A 20,297-nucleotide genomic window follows, 5' to 3' on the forward strand; every position below is an offset into this window, starting at 1 on the left:
TTGCTGAGACCGGAAGCTTGTGGGAAACGATAGAAACGCAACTGGATTCCACTACAAAGTCAGGTATGCATAATGACGAATTGCACTATTTTAAATGGCGATTTTTCGTTCAGCAAACAATTTGCTACAAGGATCCCGGTGCGGAAAGCCCCTGGCAGTCTTCAAGCAAAGGTTGGATACACACTTTTCTTGGATGCTTTAGGATGCTTAGGGCTAATCCTGCGTTGAGCAGGGGGTTGGACTAGATGGCCTGTATGGCCCCTTCCAACTCTATGATTCGAGGAGAGGAGAGGAGAGGAGCCACCCCATCAGAATTTAACTCTTTCAGTGGCACAGTTGAGCCTCAGTGGTAGAACTCATGCTTGCATGGAGATGATCCCCATAGATCATGTTACTATTTTCTGACTGATACCCTGATATGTCTCTGCTGATCAGGGGAGGCAATGCTGATTCAGTATAAGGCAGATTCAAGTGGGTAGTCATGTTCGTCTGAAGCAGCCCAACAAAACAAAATCAGAGTCCAGTGGCACCTTTAAGACCAATAAAGATTTATTCAAGGCATGAGCTTTTGAGTGCAAGCACTCTTCCTCAGAACTGACCATCATGACAGTGGAAATACTTTCATGATGGTCAGTTCATAGTCTGAACTGCACTCGAAAGCTCATGCCTTGAATAAATCTTTATTGGTCTTAAAGGTGCCACTGGACTCTGACAGTATAAGGCAGTTCTTGTGTTCATGTGTGGACTACATATTTTGCTTATATGATGCTGTAAATCAGGGCTAGCAACTTGGGAAGCTTTCTTCTGAATTTCCATGGCATCAAATCAGATTGTTACCCTTCTTCCCTCAGTGTGCATTCTCTGGATTAAACAGAACGGCACTTTGTACACACAGACAAACCAAATCTTTTCATTAGGAGAGGATAGCTTTTTGTGTAATTAGCATGCTTGTAATGAAGGTTTCCGATTTTATGTGCTAATTTCTCTCCCACACAAAGGGTTTTATCAGCCGTGATTGCATTAACTTTTCTCTTCTCCTATCCTGTTGGGAGTTTGTGAAATTTGCATTTGGCCCCATTTCCCCAACTCATCTCATTCACCATACTCTGTTGGAAGTTTGCCAGCTGCTTGACTTCTTGTGAAGGAAAGTGGGGGAGAGGCACTGCTATATATTTCCATTTTTAAAACCTCCCCGAAGAGGTGACAAGAATGTCCTAGAGATGCCACCGTAGAAATACAGGCCATCTTAATGTAATTAGGGTTCATGCACCTGAATAGCAGAAAGGGTCTCACCCTAAGGAGGACTCATTCTAGAACTTGATTTTGCAATTCCAGAAGGGAAGTTGTTTGGTTATAGCTTTAAAAAAAATGAGTCTCATGACACTTGTAAAGACTAACAGATTTATCATGGTACAGGCTTTCATGGTTTATTTTATCCGAGACTGATGTGAATGTATACATACAAGATTATAGAAGAAGAAATGGAAACTGGGGGTCAAAGGCCGCTGCAAAAGAATAGTGTATGTAAAGCTCAAATGTAGACAAGGCATGCACAACACATAATCTTGTTAGACATGCTGGACTTGCTGAGTGTGGAAGGAACCACATTATCATGATTGAGTCCTAAATTTAATTTTTGGGTGGAATGAAGGTGACTTCCAGGTCAACAGCAGAATGTTCTCCCAGGACACTCTGCTGATGAACTGAACATTACGATTAATTTTGCTGTAATGGGTCAGTTAAACTTTAAGGTGCCATGTGACCTTTTCTTTTGTTTCCATTTGGTTTTGAGAATGGTGATACACTGCACAATTAGGGTCACAGTTGGCCTGCTTAAAGAAAACTGTTTGGGCTTCAAAAAGTCTTTGAAAAAGTCTAGAAAAAACAAGAACAGATCAAATGCCCAAAACATTTCCAAGCTCCATCGTTCTCTTGATGTTCACATTTGTCATTCGAGTGATAATGGGGGGGGGGGGAGATCACCTTTTCAAATCATCATCCATAACCTCAAGGGATACCTTAAAGGGGCAGGAGGAGAGATGGTGATCTTCCTTCTCATCCTATTCATTAATATTAATTATTTCCTCTATGTCTAGATATAATTACAGTAATTATTGCATTCATCTTCCTAACAGCCCCGTGGGCTTGGTTTTTAATCTGGGGAAAATGGGGCTATGAAATAATGATTCATCTGTGGACAGCCTAAGAGTACACAAGAGAGAACAAAGATAAGAGTCACCTTGCCAGATCAGACTAATGTCTATGACTTGGTTTAGAGGCAAGTGACCACCTGAGGCACTAGCTCAGAGGGCAGGGACTTTCACTGGCTATATACTGAACAATCCACTCAACTGCTAAAAGAAATAGTAAAAACTATTCACATTCACTTCTCTGCATGGCCAACATTGTATTAATGTTCATAATCTATATACATGGGAAAATGTACAACACTGGTGCCCATTCAACGCATGTGTTATCATTGCCATAAAATTGAACTTCATGAGATTAGTCTTAAGTATACCACATTCATTTATTGTCATGTGGCGGGGTAAATCATGCATGTGTCTATTTCACTATTCTGTCTCCACCAAGTAGTTTTGCCCTATTGGTTTCCAGGTGGTTTCCAGAGGAATACCTCCTCTATACATCAACATTCTACTTAGCAGTCATTGCAAATATTTGTACACAGACCTATCATTAATGAAGGTGTTTGGTTACATTTTGAGAGCACTGTAATGTCTTGCCAACTCAAGGCGATCACCATATCTCACTGCAGTAAATTCAATAGATAGATAGATACATTTATGTGTATATAGCCATAGGCCTTTACAAAATATAAAATACAAATTTACAAACAGTAAAACAGAATAAAGGGAACTGTATAAAAATATAAAATTTAAGACCAAAGAACTGAAACAGCATACATGACTACTGAGTACAAGAGTATTAAGAGGCTGGCTTAGTGGTTGTAATGTTGGCCCTTATTTTCCTTGCGGCCAGTAAATTCAGTAGAGGTGATATAGGAACCTAATCTAGGAGGTCCCAACTCTGGTTCAACATGATTTTTCCTCCATTTATAAAACCAAGAAGAATGGTTTTAGATGTCAGCATGGACAAACGTAGATATTTTCAGGATTAACTGAAATAGTTTGGTAGCAATTTTGTTTAGACTGGTGGAACACTGCAACAAGCAAACAAACAAACAAAATGAACCCTACCACCAGACAACATCTGGACATCCTAAGAGACCATAAGACCATAAGAGACAAAGATATAAACAGTGTAATCATAGAATCATAGAATCATAAAATAATAGAGTGGGAAGGGACCTCATGGAAACTTGAAGGGACCTAATGAAGGGACCTAATGAATGATAAGCAAATGATACTCCTTGATTGTATCTTTGGCTGGTCAATTTCTATGTTATTCTCTAAAAAGAATTTGATAACACCTTAGAGACTAACAAATGTATTGCAGCATAAACTTTCATGAGCCAGGTACCACTGAAAGCTTGTAAAACAAAAATCAGAAATGCTTTTAATGTCAACTTGGAACTTGCAGTGCAAGATCACACAGGCAATGCTCCTATCCTCATTCCCAACCCTGCAGTTATGGTCAGCCCACATTCCACCATTTGCCTGTTCTAACCAAAACAAGTACTCTGATTTTCTTAACACAACTGAATTCCAGCATGGTATAGTGGAGAACCGGGTTTGATTCCTCACTCCTCCACAGGCAGCCAGCTGGGTGAGTCTCAGCATTCAGAGCTCTCTCAGCCCCACCTACTGCACAGGATGTCTTTTGTGGAGAGAGGAAGGGTAGATGATTGTACACCACTTCATGACTCCTTCAGGTACTGAAAAATGGGGTATAAAAACAAACTCATCATCGTTGCCAATATATGGAGTTTTTGAAAGCAGAAATGTTATCGAGGGCTAGAACTGCAAAGGCTCCAAAATCAGATATTCCCAAAAAATGGTTTAGTTACTTGAAATGTCTGACAATGAACAATTGCACTGTTTGCAGTGGTGTCATTATTTTAACCAATTCCACATCAACATTTTCACATCTGCTGCTCTTCTCTGTTGATCGAGAGCAACAACATGGCTGAACTTGTGATTCTTAAGGGAGAAGCTGCATTCGGTGACAGTGAGCTGGGCCTAGATCAACTGATCAGACGAAATGCAGTGGAGACATTGCCTTTTTAAAACAAACAAAAGAAAAACCTTCTGTCCAAAGATTTCCAGTTATCCAAATATTATTTAAACATGTACTCTACTGGAGACAGAAGCAGAGTGCACATCTACTTTAGATCAAAGAAGAACTGTAGTGAATGGAGCCAGCCTAGAGTAGATGAAATTGGTTATGAAAAGTGGCAGCTTTTATCAGCATCAAAGAAATACTGGAATAAGAAGGCACACAAAGAAGAGGGGACTCTAGACCAGCAGACGGGAGTCCATCTGAACGGTAGATGCAATGGCTTGTCAAAGGACAGACTCTGGCTGAGACTTTTTGATTTAATAGGCACATGACCTTCCAAGGTTTCCAGAATGAATCAATACTTGTACTGCACAAGAGAGTTAAAAAAAAATTAGAAGTAATTCCATTGATGACAAGATTATCCTCCCTTTCTGAGCAGTAAGGTGAATGCACTCTCAAATGTTATGCTAACTTCTTCCTTCTCTGGGTACTTGGTCTAAGGATCTAGTCATAATGGAGTCTATGGGACCTATGACCATTGATGCCATTTAGGCACTCTTGTCTCCCCCCCCCCCCCCGCCCCTTTTCCAAGTGCCCAAATTTCCAAGTGCCCACATAGGGGTATTGGGTAACCCTGTAGATTCGATCTCATTTGTCTTCCTGTTGTATGACTCCATCTTCTGCTGTATTCTCACCGACTGGGTGGTTCATCACTGATGGGAAGAAGAAGAGATGAGAGAACTCTTCCCAGCTCATCCTAGCTCATTGTTCATGTTGAGTAAATAAAGTTACTTGAAGATAAATCATTATTGCTTGAGCTGGAACTTCTGCTCTTGCAGATCTTGGAATATGATGACATACCTGTTGATAGCACGGGTACACTATTAGGTTCTAGTGCATAATTGCACTTGCCTTCTCTTCTACTCCACTGCAACTTATTTACATTGCTGTGGCAGACCATAAGTCATGGGTCATGGTGAGCCAGAAGAGAAGAGCAAGGGAGGCAGCTAGAGGCAGCAGGTCAGAGGGGGGTCACTGCTCCATTATAGTAGAGCAGGCAGGAATGTCAACTAAGAGTAGAAGATGGCTGATCCATAACACCACTGTTTGAAGTGAGAGAATACCAGTGGGGTTAAGAGATCAGGAGGACTGGAGGGTCGGACAGCCACACCTTGGAGAAAGGGGCACAGTTAATTGCTGGGGAAAGCATTTAAGTTCATAGTCCAGGGAAGTTGGGAGCCAGTCTAAGAAGTCAGAGAAACCTGGGAGCTTGTCAACTCCATGAGTCAAAGGAAGTAGTGGTCTTAGTAGATCAGGAGATATTGTCATTAGAACATCTGTTGCCCCAGATGGTCGGACCAGAACCAATGGGTTGAAATTAATTCAAAAGAATTTTCGGCTAATCATCTGGAATAAGATTCTGATAGTTAGAGTGGATCCTCAGTGGACCTTCCTTGCGAGGTTGTGGGTTCTCCTTCTTGGAAGTTTTAAAGCAGGGGCTAGATAGTCATCTCACAGAAATGCTGGTTTTGAAATTAGGCAAATTGTGGACAGGAAGGGATATAACAGCATTTGTCTCTTGTGGCTCTTCCTTTAATACCCAGGAAATTGCTGATCACCACCGCAGAAGGTAGGTGAATTTCCTCCAGGCCAGGCAGGATTCTGGGGATTTTTGGTGGTGGGAGGGAATCACTTGGGCATGAAATTGGGATCACTGTGAGTGGGCAGGTAGTTGTGAGTTCCTGCATTGTGCAGTGGGCTAGACTAGATGACCCTGGAGAGCCAACTTGGTGTAGTGATTTAGAGTGCTGACTTCTAATCTGGTGAGCCGGGTTTGATTCCCCACTCCCCACATGCAGCCAACTGGGTGACCTTGGGCCAAATCTCTGCCAGCCCTTAGCTGCCTCCCACCACAACCCAGTAACCAGTAACTTTCACAGCCATACATTGCAACTGGGAAGAGCATAGCCTTGACTAGACATACTTTTGTTGGCAGTGTGATGTCTCTGCTTTTTAGGATGCTGTCTAGATTTGCCATAGCTTTCCTCCCCAGGAGCAAGCGTCTTTTAATTTCTTTGCTGCAGTCCCCATCTGCAGTGATCTGGGAGCCCAGGAAAATAAAATCTGTCACTATCTCCATTTCTTCCCCATCTATTTGCCAGGAATAATGGAATAGCTCACTCTAAAAAAGTCTAAGGATTGAAAGAAAGAAGAAAGACCGAGCATAAAATCAGAATTATCAACAAGAACTCTTCTCGTTGGTAGACACATCTGATGTTGCTGTGTACATGCCTTCCCCACTAGCCAGTCCTTCTTCAATCCTGCTGCCTGGGAAAATGCAATTAGGCCAGATACCAGAGTAGAATAAGAAGAAGAGTTGGTTCTAGTATGCCACTTTTCCCTACTCAAAGGAGGCTCAAAGCAGCTTACAGTCACCTTCCCATTTCTCTCCCCACAACAGACACCCTGTGGGGTGGGTGAGGCTGAGAGAGCCCTGATATCACTGCTCGGTCAGAACAGTTTTATCAGTGCCATGGCGAGCCCAGCTGGTTGCATGTGGGGGAGCGCAGAATCGAACCCAGCATGCCAGATTAGAAGTCCGCACTCCTAACCACTACACCAAACTGGCTCTCTGACCCAAGGCTTCCAACCATCCCCACATTTCAGAAACAATTTTGTTCAGAGATATCACAAATATGGTAGCAGGCATGTTCAAGAGTGGAACTGTTCTGGTGCAATAATTGATTATGACCCCAACACTGAGCCTCTTTGTTTTGGCCCTAAAAAAACTCAAATGCCTTCCAAGCATTTTTGAACTGAGTTTCTTTTTAAAAATTGCTTGGGCAAAAATGCTTCTGAACCACAGACATCAGCAGCCATTAGAACCGCTAAGGTAAGGACTACTTCCATGAACTGCAAATGGTTGTTTCTTTTTTAAACGCTGCGTGATTGATCTATACGACTTGTGACTGATTTAACTGTCTATTTCAACAATTGTCAGCCAAGCAGAACAGCAGTACGGCAGGAGAAGGAAGCAGAACTCCATCGGGCTGTGTAAGAATGCGCATGCATGAAAAGCCAACTGTGCTGCACTGTACTATTAGAAAGGAATAGTTGAAGCAAACTGCCAAACAGCCATGAACAGGTCAATGAACAGACTAACAGTGTGTCAAAAATTGGCTGTTCATAACTGACAAACAGAATATGAGCCCACCCAGTATTTATCTGAGTGCCCCTAGTTCAAATTAGGAATATCTGTCTATTTAATTCTCAACATGGTCTTATTGTAGGGTACTTATATCCAGAAACTGGGGCCAGGAACAGACAAGACAGATCTTTCTACAGACCTGAGAAAAGCCCCAGGTTTGTAGAAAAACCTGAAATATTTAAAGACTAAATATAGTGAGGATTATCCCCCTGCCCAAATAACAGAAGTAGCATATGCAGCTTTCCCCCCCCCCCAAAAAAAAGTGAATGTCCTCTCAGAAGCCATTGCTAGCCAACTACAACAGTTTTCCTAGTATTCAGCCTTAGTTTCTGGCAGTAGAAGGCAGGAGGAGAGTGCAGGGATCTTTCCAGGGATGTTTTGGTCTTTGAGGGAGAACTCATCAGGGCCAAGTTGACCAGCTAACACCTGATACCTTGCTACCACCCATCTTGCATGACTCCCCCAGAACTCCCAATCCCCTGCTGACTGGTTAGTCACATAGACCGTTTATGCACTGGGAACTTCACTGCCCCAGCTCGCATGCAGGAGCACAAGTCGGGGGCAGTTGAGGTGCACCAGGCCAAATGCTCCCCCATGTGGGTGCAGGAAGAGGTGGGGTAACCTGCCATGACTAAAACTCCAGCCTGCAGCCCAGCATGAAACCTCCAATGCATAAACGGTCATCAAGGTGTACTGGAATGAAACAGCAGGAAGAATATAGCTTTGTGACTCCATTGTGGAGAACAGAATGGTATAAATGAAGTAAAGAAATAATAAATACAGTTGATTTTAAAAGGTTGGTAAGCAGGTAGGAAGGAGAAGTGGAAGAAGGGAAAGGGGGGATGCAGGAGCCCCTAGGTATGTGAAAAGAGCAAATTGTGTAGGGGAATGGATGAAGGGGAAAATGAGGTCTTCCTTACATACCCTTGCTGTTTCCACCCCGTGCAGTTGTGTGAAAACTCCAGCCCAGCAGCTGCAACTAGGTGGAGCTTTCCCAGAAGAGTCTGCTGGGGACAGAAAGGCAGGACAGATGCCCAGGGTAGCAAGCAAAAGTAGGCTGGCTGATTCATGGGACGGAGAGGATGAAGCTGTAAAGGGTACTATGGACAATTTCCCAGGGAAGGGAAAGAGGGAATTGTGAGGGAAAGAGAAACAAGATGCCCCTGCGTGTTTATGGGTTGTCGTCCCCCCCCCCCCATTTGTTTACTATATCTCCAGTATGGTAGTCAGGCCAAATCATGAATAGGAAAGTTTTGGTTGCTCATCCCTAGACTTGCCTCGTGTTGCACGTGCCCTCTGTCCTAGGTACTTGCTGCAGCTTTGGAAGGGCTGGACAGTGGCAAGACCCCAAAGCAGAGGTCTGATAGTACACACTTGCAGTTGTGTAATTCTGGAACATCCACAACTGATGCAAGAGGCTCTGAAACAGGCAAAACATTTGCCATTGAAATAAGCAGCCACTTATTGGAAGAGGGAGGGGGGAGGTGGAAGGCGGCCCAAAGATGGCATTTCAGTTCTGTCTCCGGATCATTTGTTGCAACATTATTGCCCTTTAATGTCTTGAATATTGATCTTAAATGTGATCCAATGCAGTTATGGGTAATGATGACTTATGTGTGGTTTCCACTATATGGATGCCGGCTGACAGCAACAACAAATCCTTTGCTAAATGTCAATTTGTCTCATTAGCATTGGCCTGGCTGGTGTCCCACTTAACTGTGGCAGACTTGGCAACACTTAAAAGCAAAGCAAACTTCAAAAGGTTTCTGGGCATTGTTAGGAGACAAAAGACTGAGCAGACATTATACACTCTGTAGCCATTTCCATACAACCTGGGGATTTGGAATCTACTCAGGCAGCATAGTACTCTGGGTTGCATCCCAAGGAAAATACCGTAACTGTCTGGAAAGTGTCTGAATCGGAGTGCAGCTATCATGTGTTGGCTTTCCAGACACCTGCACAGCTTAAGTAGCATGGAAAACAGGGATGGATTAAGCTTCTACCAAGCAGAGCTTGTTCTAAGTTGCAGCTGGACACATTTTGTGCAGTAGGAAAATTAGTTGTGCTTTCGGAACTTAGTTTTTGCACAGCTAGACATGGGGGGTCTCCTATGCCCCAGATATGGTCATAAGGTACCTTACTTTTGGTGGCCCCCTCTACACCGGAGCTCTGCTCATCCCACCTATTTGTTTTCAGAGGCTATGCTCAAACTTTGGAAAAGCCTGCCAGACATGATACTGGACTGCTCCCGCACTCTCCCATAAAAGGCGTAAACTGAAATTCTACTGATGTGCCCCTGATGGAATAACTAATGTGTGATTAGTGGTGGTCATATTTGTTGCAGTAGTTGTAGTTTATTTGACCCAGTGCATTCAGCTTTAGCCTACGTTCTGTATTTCGACCCTGTATTTAACTGTATACATTTTGCAATGAAATGGATAAGAAATAGACAGTAAAGATGATCCCTTCTTTGTCATTTGTCCTCCCTCCTTTCCAAGACAGCCTGGATCAGCTGAGAGGCAGGGAGCAAGATGGGGAGATTCCATCATGCCGAATGGATTGACCTTGTGCTTACCAAAATGATAGGGAGTGATGCATATTGGTCACGGCAAAAGTAGATCTTCTGCAGCTGGCAGAGATGTTTCCCACTGCAGGGCAGCTATAAATCCGATTTATAACGTTACCCTGTTTTGAACTTGCTAATTTAAATACTCGGGGAAACTATTTCCATTAAAATATTTCTCATGAATTCCCATAGCATCTAAAAAGGCAGAGTCATTGTTCTCTGGATTGTATTAAAATTCACCTCCATTATGCACAATTACACTTCTTCTAGAAAAGAGCCTCAAACGCAGGTTTTAAAAGGGATAAAAATTAGTGAACATTGCATGCCTGTACGAGCGACCTTCTAATTAATCCTTCCCATTTAGAATTTAACTTTCTAATTCTTGTGATGTTGTCCACTGAACAGCATGTGACTTTTGTACTTACAGAACTCAGGCTTCAAAAAAGAACTCCATAATACCCAAGGCTAGTTCATGTATCACTTGTTCTCAGACCCATTACATTCAGTGGTTGGAAAATACATATAAGGATAATGCTGAGGAAACATGCAAATGTCATCTCCTTTCATTATATACACAAGAAGCTGCACAGCTGGGCAGCTGTTTGTACGTATAACAAAAGGTGTGTGATCAACTTAATCACTCACAATTGAGCCCGAATGAGTCACTTCCTGACATCTCATCTGGACTGGACTAGCCAAATCTGGACTGATCCAAAAAAAAAAGGAGAGCATGGCTGGCTCGTTGTAAAGCTGCCTAAAAGCCAATCAGTCAACCAAGTCCCCCAAGAACTTCCCGCAATTTAGTCCTTAAATTTCTATGAGAAGGGGCAACTTTATGTGATTTTAAACCTTAAGTTTTATATCTTTGACTTTAAAATGTTTAAAATATGTGGTATGTTTAATTTATTTGAAATTTAATATTGTATTTTTAAACTTGATGTGATCCTTCCTGAGCCACCAAAGAAAGGCACAATACAAATATAAAAATAAATAAATCCTGATCTCTGCAACTTCTTATGAGGCTGGACTCTGCCAGTCCCCCTAATCTGAAGCAAATACAGGCAAGAAACCAAAATGGGAGCTTTGCAATGCACATGATAGGGTAGCAGTCACAAATACTGGGCTGCATTCACCTTGATGAGTCCCAGGATGTGCAAACTTGCTCACACTTGCAGTGGGGGGGGGGGGTGCCACTTAAAACAAAGGTTTGTCTGTCTGGCGTGATTCAAACTGGCCCAAATCAGGTTGGCAGTTCATCCCACTCTCTGCCTTCTTAGCCGTATACGCACTCTAAGTTTAACTTTTGAACAATGCCTTTAGCATGGGAAACAAATCGAAAATATGCACCACAGTTATTCTCTCCCTCAGCTCCTCTGAGCCTCTGATTGATTTTCGTATTTGCAGATCCAATCAGAGGTTAAAACAAACACAGGGGGTTTTCTCCTTGGGTAACCGAAAATAGGCCTGAATGAGCTAAATCGATGCTTAACAGTAATAATTTCAACTAACATTTTTGCCCAGTATTACCATTTGTCTTGTAAATTGGTTGTTGCTTAGCCATCTGGAATATTGTTTTGCTGTATCAGTTTCTGTGTCTCTCCTTTCAGCCAGCTGGTTGGGCGCACCTGGCTTTGCATGTCCCGAACACATAGCTAGACTGTTGAAAAGCAAGAACAAAATTGCCTTTAACGTTGTTCGAAAAAGTTGAAACCTCAAAGTGCTTAGTTATCCTTGTCAGCCTCCCTCCGGGTTACAAATTGCACCTTTTACCAAGCCTGTCAATCCGCAGCTGTCCAATACGCTGGATGGGGCTTCCACTAGCAGACATGGATTTTCAAGGTTGGGGAAAGGGAGGAACCTGACCAGCCTTATAATCAATCTCAGGCAGTTCCACCTGACAAGAAAATCACCAATGCGAGACACTAGGCTGCCAAAGGCAGCAGGTAGCTGGAGAACAATTCAGAGACAACGCTGTCAGGAAAGCTACTCTGAGCAATTTTCAGGATACCATTTCTGGGGTTTTTTCAATGATCCAGCATAAGATTACAGCTAACTAAACATTGGATTTTGCTGAATGGAAACTGTTTTAAATTGCTATCCAAGCCAAAGGATATGACCCTTGTTCATTGGAATCTATATTGCTCTATGTCCTTTCTGGTAACTTGAACTGAGGATGATGTCGAATGTTTCATCCCTGTTGCCTCAATCCAAATTTTGGATTGATTTCCTTTGTGGAGTGTGGAGTGAATCCACAAGACTTTATTATCCACCATATTCTGTTTCCTTGCATCTATTTTTTTCCCATTTTTCAATTATATTTGTGCATCCATAAATCAGCATTGTGCCCATAGTGATACATTTCAATTATTTCGATTGCAGATACAAGAAACTGATGGTACAAGAAAATGGGAATCACTCCCTGCATTGTGCAGGGGGTTAGACTAGATGATCCTGGAGGTCCCTTCCAACTCTATGATTCTATGATTCCCCCTTAAGTCAGGATGTCCCAGATGAGATTAAACGCTCCGGTACAGGTGTCTGGTTAAGGAAGACTACCCTGGTGCACCATAATTGTAAATACAATTGGTGGCACAAGCATCGGAAGCTGTATTGAACACAACACATAGACCTATTAAGCACGGCCACTGAAACGGTGGCATGAAGAACGCGAAGGAGGAAGAAGTGAAGCAAACCGCTTATGCATGGGACGGAACGCAACAGCGGCAAAACCCATAGTTTCCGATTATGCATACGGATACTTCGGAGCAGCTTCTAGTTGTGCCCTGGTCCTGGGAAGCTCCACTTTCTTCCGCATCTCGCTAACGCGGCTTTTCGGTGGCATACGTTGACTCTGTGCCCGGTTGCCGCCTGCAGCGTGCATAATTGGTGATTTTAGCCGCGGCCATTCCACCCCGAATGTGGACCTTCCACTCCGTGCATAATGGGCCATAACGAGGCATGATGCAAATGTCATAATAAACATGTTTGACAGCTGAACATAGTGTTGTCAGCTGCACAAGCAGTCAATGTCCATTTTCTCCTTCACCATACTTTCCAGCTTCTCCCTGCAACCTTGCAAGGGTAAGACACAGGGAAGACCCACGGTGGGGCAGATTCAAAGCTGTACCTCAACTGATCCGGGATATGAGCTGAATGTTGGCTTCCACTCTCTTGTCTCCTGTATTCCAGCTTTGCAGAGTTGCGTCAAAACACTTGAAGGGGAAAGAACAGCCCTTAACTTTTCCCCTGACAAATCTTCTTGCTCTGTCACTGCCAGGCTGGAAAACAGCAAGACCTTCCTCTCCATGCCAAACAGGCACAGATAGTGGAAAAAGAACCCATTCCAAAACCCATAATTGCAACTGGTGATCAGCATGTAAAATGAAAAGGTCATGTGGAAATGGTAGCTATTGGAGCACCCCTATTTATTGAGCAGAGACAACAAATACTAAAGTAGACTATTAAAGAAAAGTGTGCAAACAGAAGACCAAATTTTAAATTTCTCCTGTCAACCAACTGGTTGACACAAAGAGTAGGACAGGGGTATGCAAATTGTGGCCCTCCAGATGTCTGTGGACTACAAGTCCCTGGCAGGGGCTCATGGGACTTGTAGTCCACGGACATCTGGAGGGCCACAGTTTGTCCACCCCTGGAGTAGGGAGTATGCAGGGTTTCCTATTATCAGTGGGAAAGTAGAGAAATGGACTGCAAGGAAACCAGATTACTGGATTTTCAGGTCATTCCAATCTGCGGTGCTCTGGTGATAATTCAGCAGGTTTTATAAATCCTCCTATTAGAACTCCTAGAAAGGGACTGAGCTGAAGAAGCAAGGCATTTGTTTTTACAGTTTAGTAAGCCGTTGTTTCTAAAGAAATCTTCGGATAAGAACGCTTTTTGATTTCTAAGTAGAAATCAAGAATTTCAGAGTAATGGGAATTTCTCCTAGAAGATGCTCAAGAGAGGAAGGAGAAGGAAGAGGAGGAGCATTTTTATATGCCCTGCTTTTTACTCCCTGAAGGAGTCTCAAAGCAGCTTACAAACAGCTTTCCCTTTCTCTCCCCACAACAGACATCCTGTGAGGTAGGTGGGCTGAGAGCTTTAGGAGAACTGCTTTGTGAGAACAGCAAAGAATCGTGACGGGCCCAAGGTCATCTAGCTCGCTGCAACTGAGGGAGTGCGGAATTAAACCACATTCTCCAGATTAACAAAAAGGCATTTTCAATTCTGAATGGTCCCATTCTATTTTTTCTTTTTCTTTTTTTACCACGCTGCTAGTTTTGTACCACCCTACCCATTCCCCCAGCCCCAGCCATTTCCTCCTTCTGGGATTAATAATCCCATCTGATCAGTGACCACGGTAAACAGGAAGACGGGAGAATGCTTCACAGACAATCAGGTTTGGCTACATGATGCTGTCACTGAGGGCAAGCTGTAGCAATTGAAAGTGAGGGTAACTTAAATGGAAAAGCAAAAGTTTTCAATTAATGTGTCGAGTGAAATCATTGGAAAATTGAAGTGTTTTTCAGCACTGCTCAAGAAGTTCAGGAAAAAAAAATGGGTGAATGATTTCATACTGGCCCCAGTTAAGCGAAGATTGGATTTTAAAAAGTATTGGATCAGGTTACAGGGATGAACCTTTTGCATTTATTTTTGCTTTTCTCTGTTGCTCTTGTAAACCATTATGTTTTGCCCATTTTCTTTGCTGGTGATCCTCGGTGTTTTTTTTTTTTTTTAAAGCAACCTTCTTATACAATTGAATACGCAACTGATGCAGACGCTGACATTAGTGTTGCCAGGACTGTTTCTACTGAATTTCATTACTGTGGTCAGGAAAAAAGCCAACTGCACTGTCCCTCCAAATACGAAGAACCCCACTCAGTAACAGGAAACTGCCAGGGATTTGGGTCGAATTCCCAGTGGGTTACTAGAAGAGTAAAGAGGCAGATTCAGATTCTCAGGCAGGGCAAAGGCATATAATGAAAGGGGGGTTAGGTGGTAGAAATCAGCACAAGAATCTTACCCTTTATATTGCTACGCTTTAGGAAGAAGACTGAACTCCTATGGAAGACAGGCTGAAAGCAGACAGACAACATGGTCAATGTTTTTCTAAGAACCTTGAAAGGCCTTGTAATCAATTCCATTATTAAAGAGTCTGTTTCAGGTGTCTGGTATTTCAATACTCTGATTACTGTATGTTGGGCAACTATCAAAAGAAGCTGGTTTCAGAGGGTCATCTCGTTAGTCTGCAGGAGAACAGCTAGATAGGTCCCATAGTACCTGAGAGACCAATAAGTTTGGGGGGTATGAGCTTTCAAGAGTCAAAGCTGCCTTCATCATATACATCAAAAGAAGTGAGGAATGGATAATTTATGTTCTTCTGTACAGGAGGGACTGCCTCAATCCCTGGACTTCCAGGAGGGTTGCAATGGTCAAGCAAGCGAAGGAGCTCTTGACACCATCACTTTTCATTTCCACATCTTTGGGAATATCAGCCAAGTAGGAAGACATTTATTTTCCTGGGCTCCAAGATCACTGCCGATGGGGACTGCAGCAAAGAAATTAAAAAACGCTTGCTCCTGGGGAGGAAAGCTATGGCAAATCTAGACAGCATCCTAAAAAGCAGAGACATCACCCTGCCAACAAAAGTGCGTTTAGTCAAGGCTATGGTATTCCCAGTTGCAATGTATGGCTGTGAAAGTTGGATCATAAGGAAGGCCGAGCGTCAAAGAATTGAGACTTTTGAACTCTGGTGCTGGAGAAGACTCTTGTGAGTCCCTTGGACTGCAAGGCAAACAAACCGGTCAGTCCTAGAGGAGATCAGCCCTGACTGCTCCTTAGAAGGCCAGATCCTGAAGATGAAACTCAAATACTTTGGCCACCTCATGAGAAGGAAAGACTCCCTGGAGAAGAGCCTATTGCTGGGAGCGATCGAGGGCAAAAGAAGAAGGGGACGACAGAGAATGAGGTGGCTGGATGGAGTCACTGAAGCAGTAGGTGCAAACTTAAATGGACTCCGGAGAATGGTAGAGGACAAGAAGGCCTGGAGGATCATTGTCCATGGGGTCGCGATGGTTCAGACACGACTTCGCACCCAACAACAACAACAAGGAAGACATATTTGTATCAGGGGCATCAACAATCCAACACAATCCTCTTCTTTTTAATGGCTTCTTACTTGTGGCCAACATGTATGGAAGGGAACTTCCTGCTAGAACTACGCACCCATTAGGACTTCGATATTTCACTGCATTTCTGCTTCTGTCTTTTCAGAAGTAGGAGTGCTTTACAGCACAGCTATCATTCCTTAGCAGATGGATGGCCTTGAGCGTGAACCATCCTCATACGCATGAAGCTGCCTTTTACCAATCAGATCCTTGGTTCATCCCACTTAGAGATGAGCCAAAAACTATGTTATCAGAATTTCTGGATATTTTTTTCAGCTGGATATAAATTGAGGTATTTATTTGGCTATTCAAAACAGCCTAGCCAAAAAAATCTTGAAAATATTGGTGACCACTGCATAGCTGAACTTAAAATGTGTTTATTGCAGTCCATTCCTGGTAAACCTGTGACTTGGAAAAGGCATTTAGAGCATTGGTCCCCAACCTTTTTATCACCGGGGACCACTCAATGCCGGGGACCACTCACCGGGGACCACTCACCGGGAACCACTCAAAGCCTTTTACTGAGGCCCGGTGGGGGGGGGGTAGTTTACTCCTCTACTCTCAACCACTGCCCTAACACTCTCTGGTCGCTATGGTAATGTTTACACATCCCTTCAAAATAAGATACAGACACGCCACAACAATGAAGTGTGTTGTAAAGGGCTGGGGGGGATGAGGTAAAGGGCCGGGGGGGGGGAGAAGGCGTCCTTCGGGGCCCACCTCCAATTAGTCGAAGGACCACATGTGGTCCGCGGCCCACAGGTTGGGGATCGCTAATTTAGAGGAACTGTCAGCCCTTTAAACACCTTCAGAGTGAATATGCCACTTGCAGAAGTTATTTAAAGGGATCACGTTCCAATGAAAGCAGTGGGGGATGGGAGTACCTTCTTTGGAGGCCCATAGAATTGGACCCTGTGGCCCAATCTTTTTAAAACTTGGGGAGGGGGGTGAGATAGAGACACCAGCAGCCATGCTGCAAATTTGATGTCCTTACCCCCAAAACAGCTCCAACAGCTCCAGATACCCTCAGATCTATAATCTATAATCTATAATCTATAATCTATAATCTATAATCTATAATCTATAATCTATAATCTATAAATCTATAAATCTATAATCTATAATAGGGTATAATGGAGCTGGAAAATTTTGGAAATCCCAAGTATTCACTGAATCTGAATACCATATTAATATTGAGACTTGGGAATATTGGAAATTGCTGATATTTTCCAAATCTGAACAATACGGGGTCTGGTTTTGGTTTTTGGTTCTTCTGCAATCTCAGCCAGTATTGTCGGCTTTTATTGACAGTAGCAATCTGGGATTGTTAGTGATTGTTCACATCACCTATGACCTGATACTTTAAATGGAGATGCCTGGTAATAAGTCTGTGGGTTCAGTAGACACAGACACTGCTCTTGGAAACAATCAGCTCTTTTTTTTTAATAATAATTTTATTGTTTATTATTATGTAAAGCATTTACAGAGAAGTTGTAAAGAAAAAGCGACCAGTTGATATGGTTTGCCATCTCTTTTAACATAGATATTTAGTTCCCATCACATATTATTCCTAATCTAGAAGTTTTTACCATTTTTCTTAGCCAAGTGATTGTTAATACATATGAGAGTATGATCTGTTATAGGAATACATTCTGTTATTATCTTAAATGATATTAGGTCAGTCTCCTTCATAAATTGGCCCTGACCCAAGAATTACTACTGTCGTCTTGTTAATGCCTATAAAATATGGTTTGTCATCCTCTTTTAGCATACATATTAACATACATATTCAATTCCCATCGCATATTAATCCTGATCTAGGGGTTATTACCATCTTTCTTAACAAAGTAGTTGTTGATACATAGGAGAGTATAATCTATTATAAGGATATATTCTATTATTGTCTTAAATGATATAAAGTCAGTTCCCTTCATATATTGGACCTGTCCTAAAGGTTACTGCTATTATTTTTCCACAGGAAGCCAGGAGAGTACTCCATTGTTCAGCTCATCTTTAAGGTGGTCGCAGAAAATGAAATTGTGTTTTTTTCCATAGTAGAGTATTTCTGATTGTCCTTCTGTCAGGGCCAAAGAAATCTCTTACTTGATTCTTGCTTGTAATCGCCTTTGAGGGGGCTCTGAATCCTTTGTCAATCTGGATCTCTTCCTCTGGTCGCACAGAAATATCTCCTGATAGCTTCCTAGTTGCTGTCGCTTTTGAATAGACAACAATCAGCTCTTTTATTGACTTCAACACCAACTAGAAACACCGAACACTGAACAGCAGAACACACCGACTTACATACATTTGTACAAGCTCCCCAAGGAACCTGATTGGTTCTTAATGGAAATGGTTCATTGGTCCATAAGTTCATATAAAGATAGTTTCTGATTTGATGAATTAAAATCACTGGCAGTCTTCAAGCAAAAGTTGGATACACACTTTTCTTGGATGCTTTAGGATGCTTTGGGCTGATCCTGCGTTGAGCAGGGAGTTGGACTAGATGGCCTGTGTGGCCCCTTTCAACTCTATGATTCTATGATTCCATGATTCTATGATTCTATTATTCTATGATTCTAATCCTCCGTTAGCACAGTGGTTGGCATTAGTACTCAGGAGTTCACGTACATAACACCTTGTACATAACACCACGTACATAACACCTGGTACATAACACCTGGTACATAACACCTGGGATGCCAAGCAGAGGCTCTTCCACTGAGACTCTTGGGGCTCCTCAATATGCACCTTCTGGTACTTTCCTCTATTTGCTGTATTTTAGGCTAAGAAATATAATACAACATATTCAAGATAATTGAGGAAAGCTTTAATGTAGCAAAAATCCACATTTTGGTTGGATTGTGTACAGATTTCTTTAAAACAGACAATCCACCACAGAATAATTTCCACACATATTGCTTCTATAAACTAAGGTCTGGAAAAGGAGATCCGGGGAGTGGTGTGGGTATGAGTTGGTGAAGTCTAGATCCTGAACTGACATTGGTTTGGAACTTGAATTGCCTATACTTATTGGTGTGCTCCTGATCATTCCTTCCCAACATAGACAAATACATGTACAACTTTTAATTAAGAGAACTTCAATCTTCAGGGTTATTCTTTTCTAATAAAAAATGAATTCTTCAAGTACTGCCTTGACTTTGTGAAAGGCGAATGGAACAAATTTATTTTTCAGTCCCACTTGGAAGAGGGTTGCAATCTCCAGCAGCTGTGTCACTCTTCAAATTATTTCATCGAGTTTAGAGTGGCACAAGTAGGGACTGAAATGAAAAACAACAATAACTCAGCTTTCATATGATTATAAACAGAAGCCCAGGTTCTGAGAACATGGGAATATGAAGATTCTGTGCCAAGAGACACAGGAATTGAAATTTCTTGGATGAGAACTGAGACAGTTGGGCTGCAAGAACTGAGAAGGTAGGTGGTTTTGTATTGTGTTTTTCTGCCTTTCCTAAGTGGCTAAAGTACTGGAGAGAATTAACAAAGGTTGCCTTGTGAGAGTTTACGGGTGGGCAGGTGCCTGTAGCCTGCTGGAGAGTGGTGTTTTTTGTCTGGGTCAGTTTGGGTCTATTGTCTGGTCTGTTGCTCATTGAGCTAGGTTGGTTTGCCAGGGGCTGATTGAAGGCCCCATCCTCTGCTGTTGCTGCTGGGAGGCAGGGGCTGTGGGCCTCTGAACTATAAGGCTCCTGTTCAGAGACATGAGTCTTTGGTCAAACCAAAAGGTTCTTGGCCTGTGTCTCTTCACCTGGAGATCAGGCTCGAGGACCCTGAATTACTCAAGACACCTTGAAACTACTAACCAGTTATGAAGGTAGAAAGCCAGTAAGGGAATGAGGACTATCCGATGTTTATCCAGGCTTTCCTGTGAGGAAAGGCTGAAAAGTGTGGGACCTTTCCATTGAGAAAAGCGATTACTAAGAGGGCACATGATAGAGGTTTATAAAATTATGCATGGTGTGTTGACAAAGAGAAATTATTCACTGTTTCCCAAAATACTATCACTCAAGGGCATCTGCTGAAACTCATGAGCAATAGATCCAGGATGGACAAAAGGAAACACTACTTTGTTATTAAAGTGACTAAAATGTGGGGTTTGCTGCCAGAGGATGTGGTGATGGCTATGGAAATAAACAGCTTTAAA

The 20,297-nt window shown here is 42.6% G+C and overlaps 1 long non-coding RNA gene across 3 annotated transcripts in view; it reads left to right on the top strand.

Annotated features, from left to right (window-relative positions):
- LOC143838410 (uncharacterized) overlaps positions 1–20,297 on the top strand; it is a 70,425-nt gene that overhangs the window by 40,070 nt on the left and 10,058 nt on the right. For all 3 annotated transcript variants that reach the window (XR_013231382.1, XR_013231383.1, XR_013231384.1), the window contains exon 2: positions 19,465–19,573. This is a non-coding gene — a long non-coding RNA (uncharacterized LOC143838410). The remainder of the gene's footprint in view (positions 1–19,464; positions 19,574–20,297) is intronic.

The sequence above is a fragment of the Paroedura picta genome, chromosome 5 (genome assembly GCF_049243985.1).
Source record: "Paroedura picta isolate Pp20150507F chromosome 5, Ppicta_v3.0, whole genome shotgun sequence".
Taxonomy (NCBI): domain Eukaryota; kingdom Metazoa; phylum Chordata; class Lepidosauria; order Squamata; family Gekkonidae; genus Paroedura; species Paroedura picta.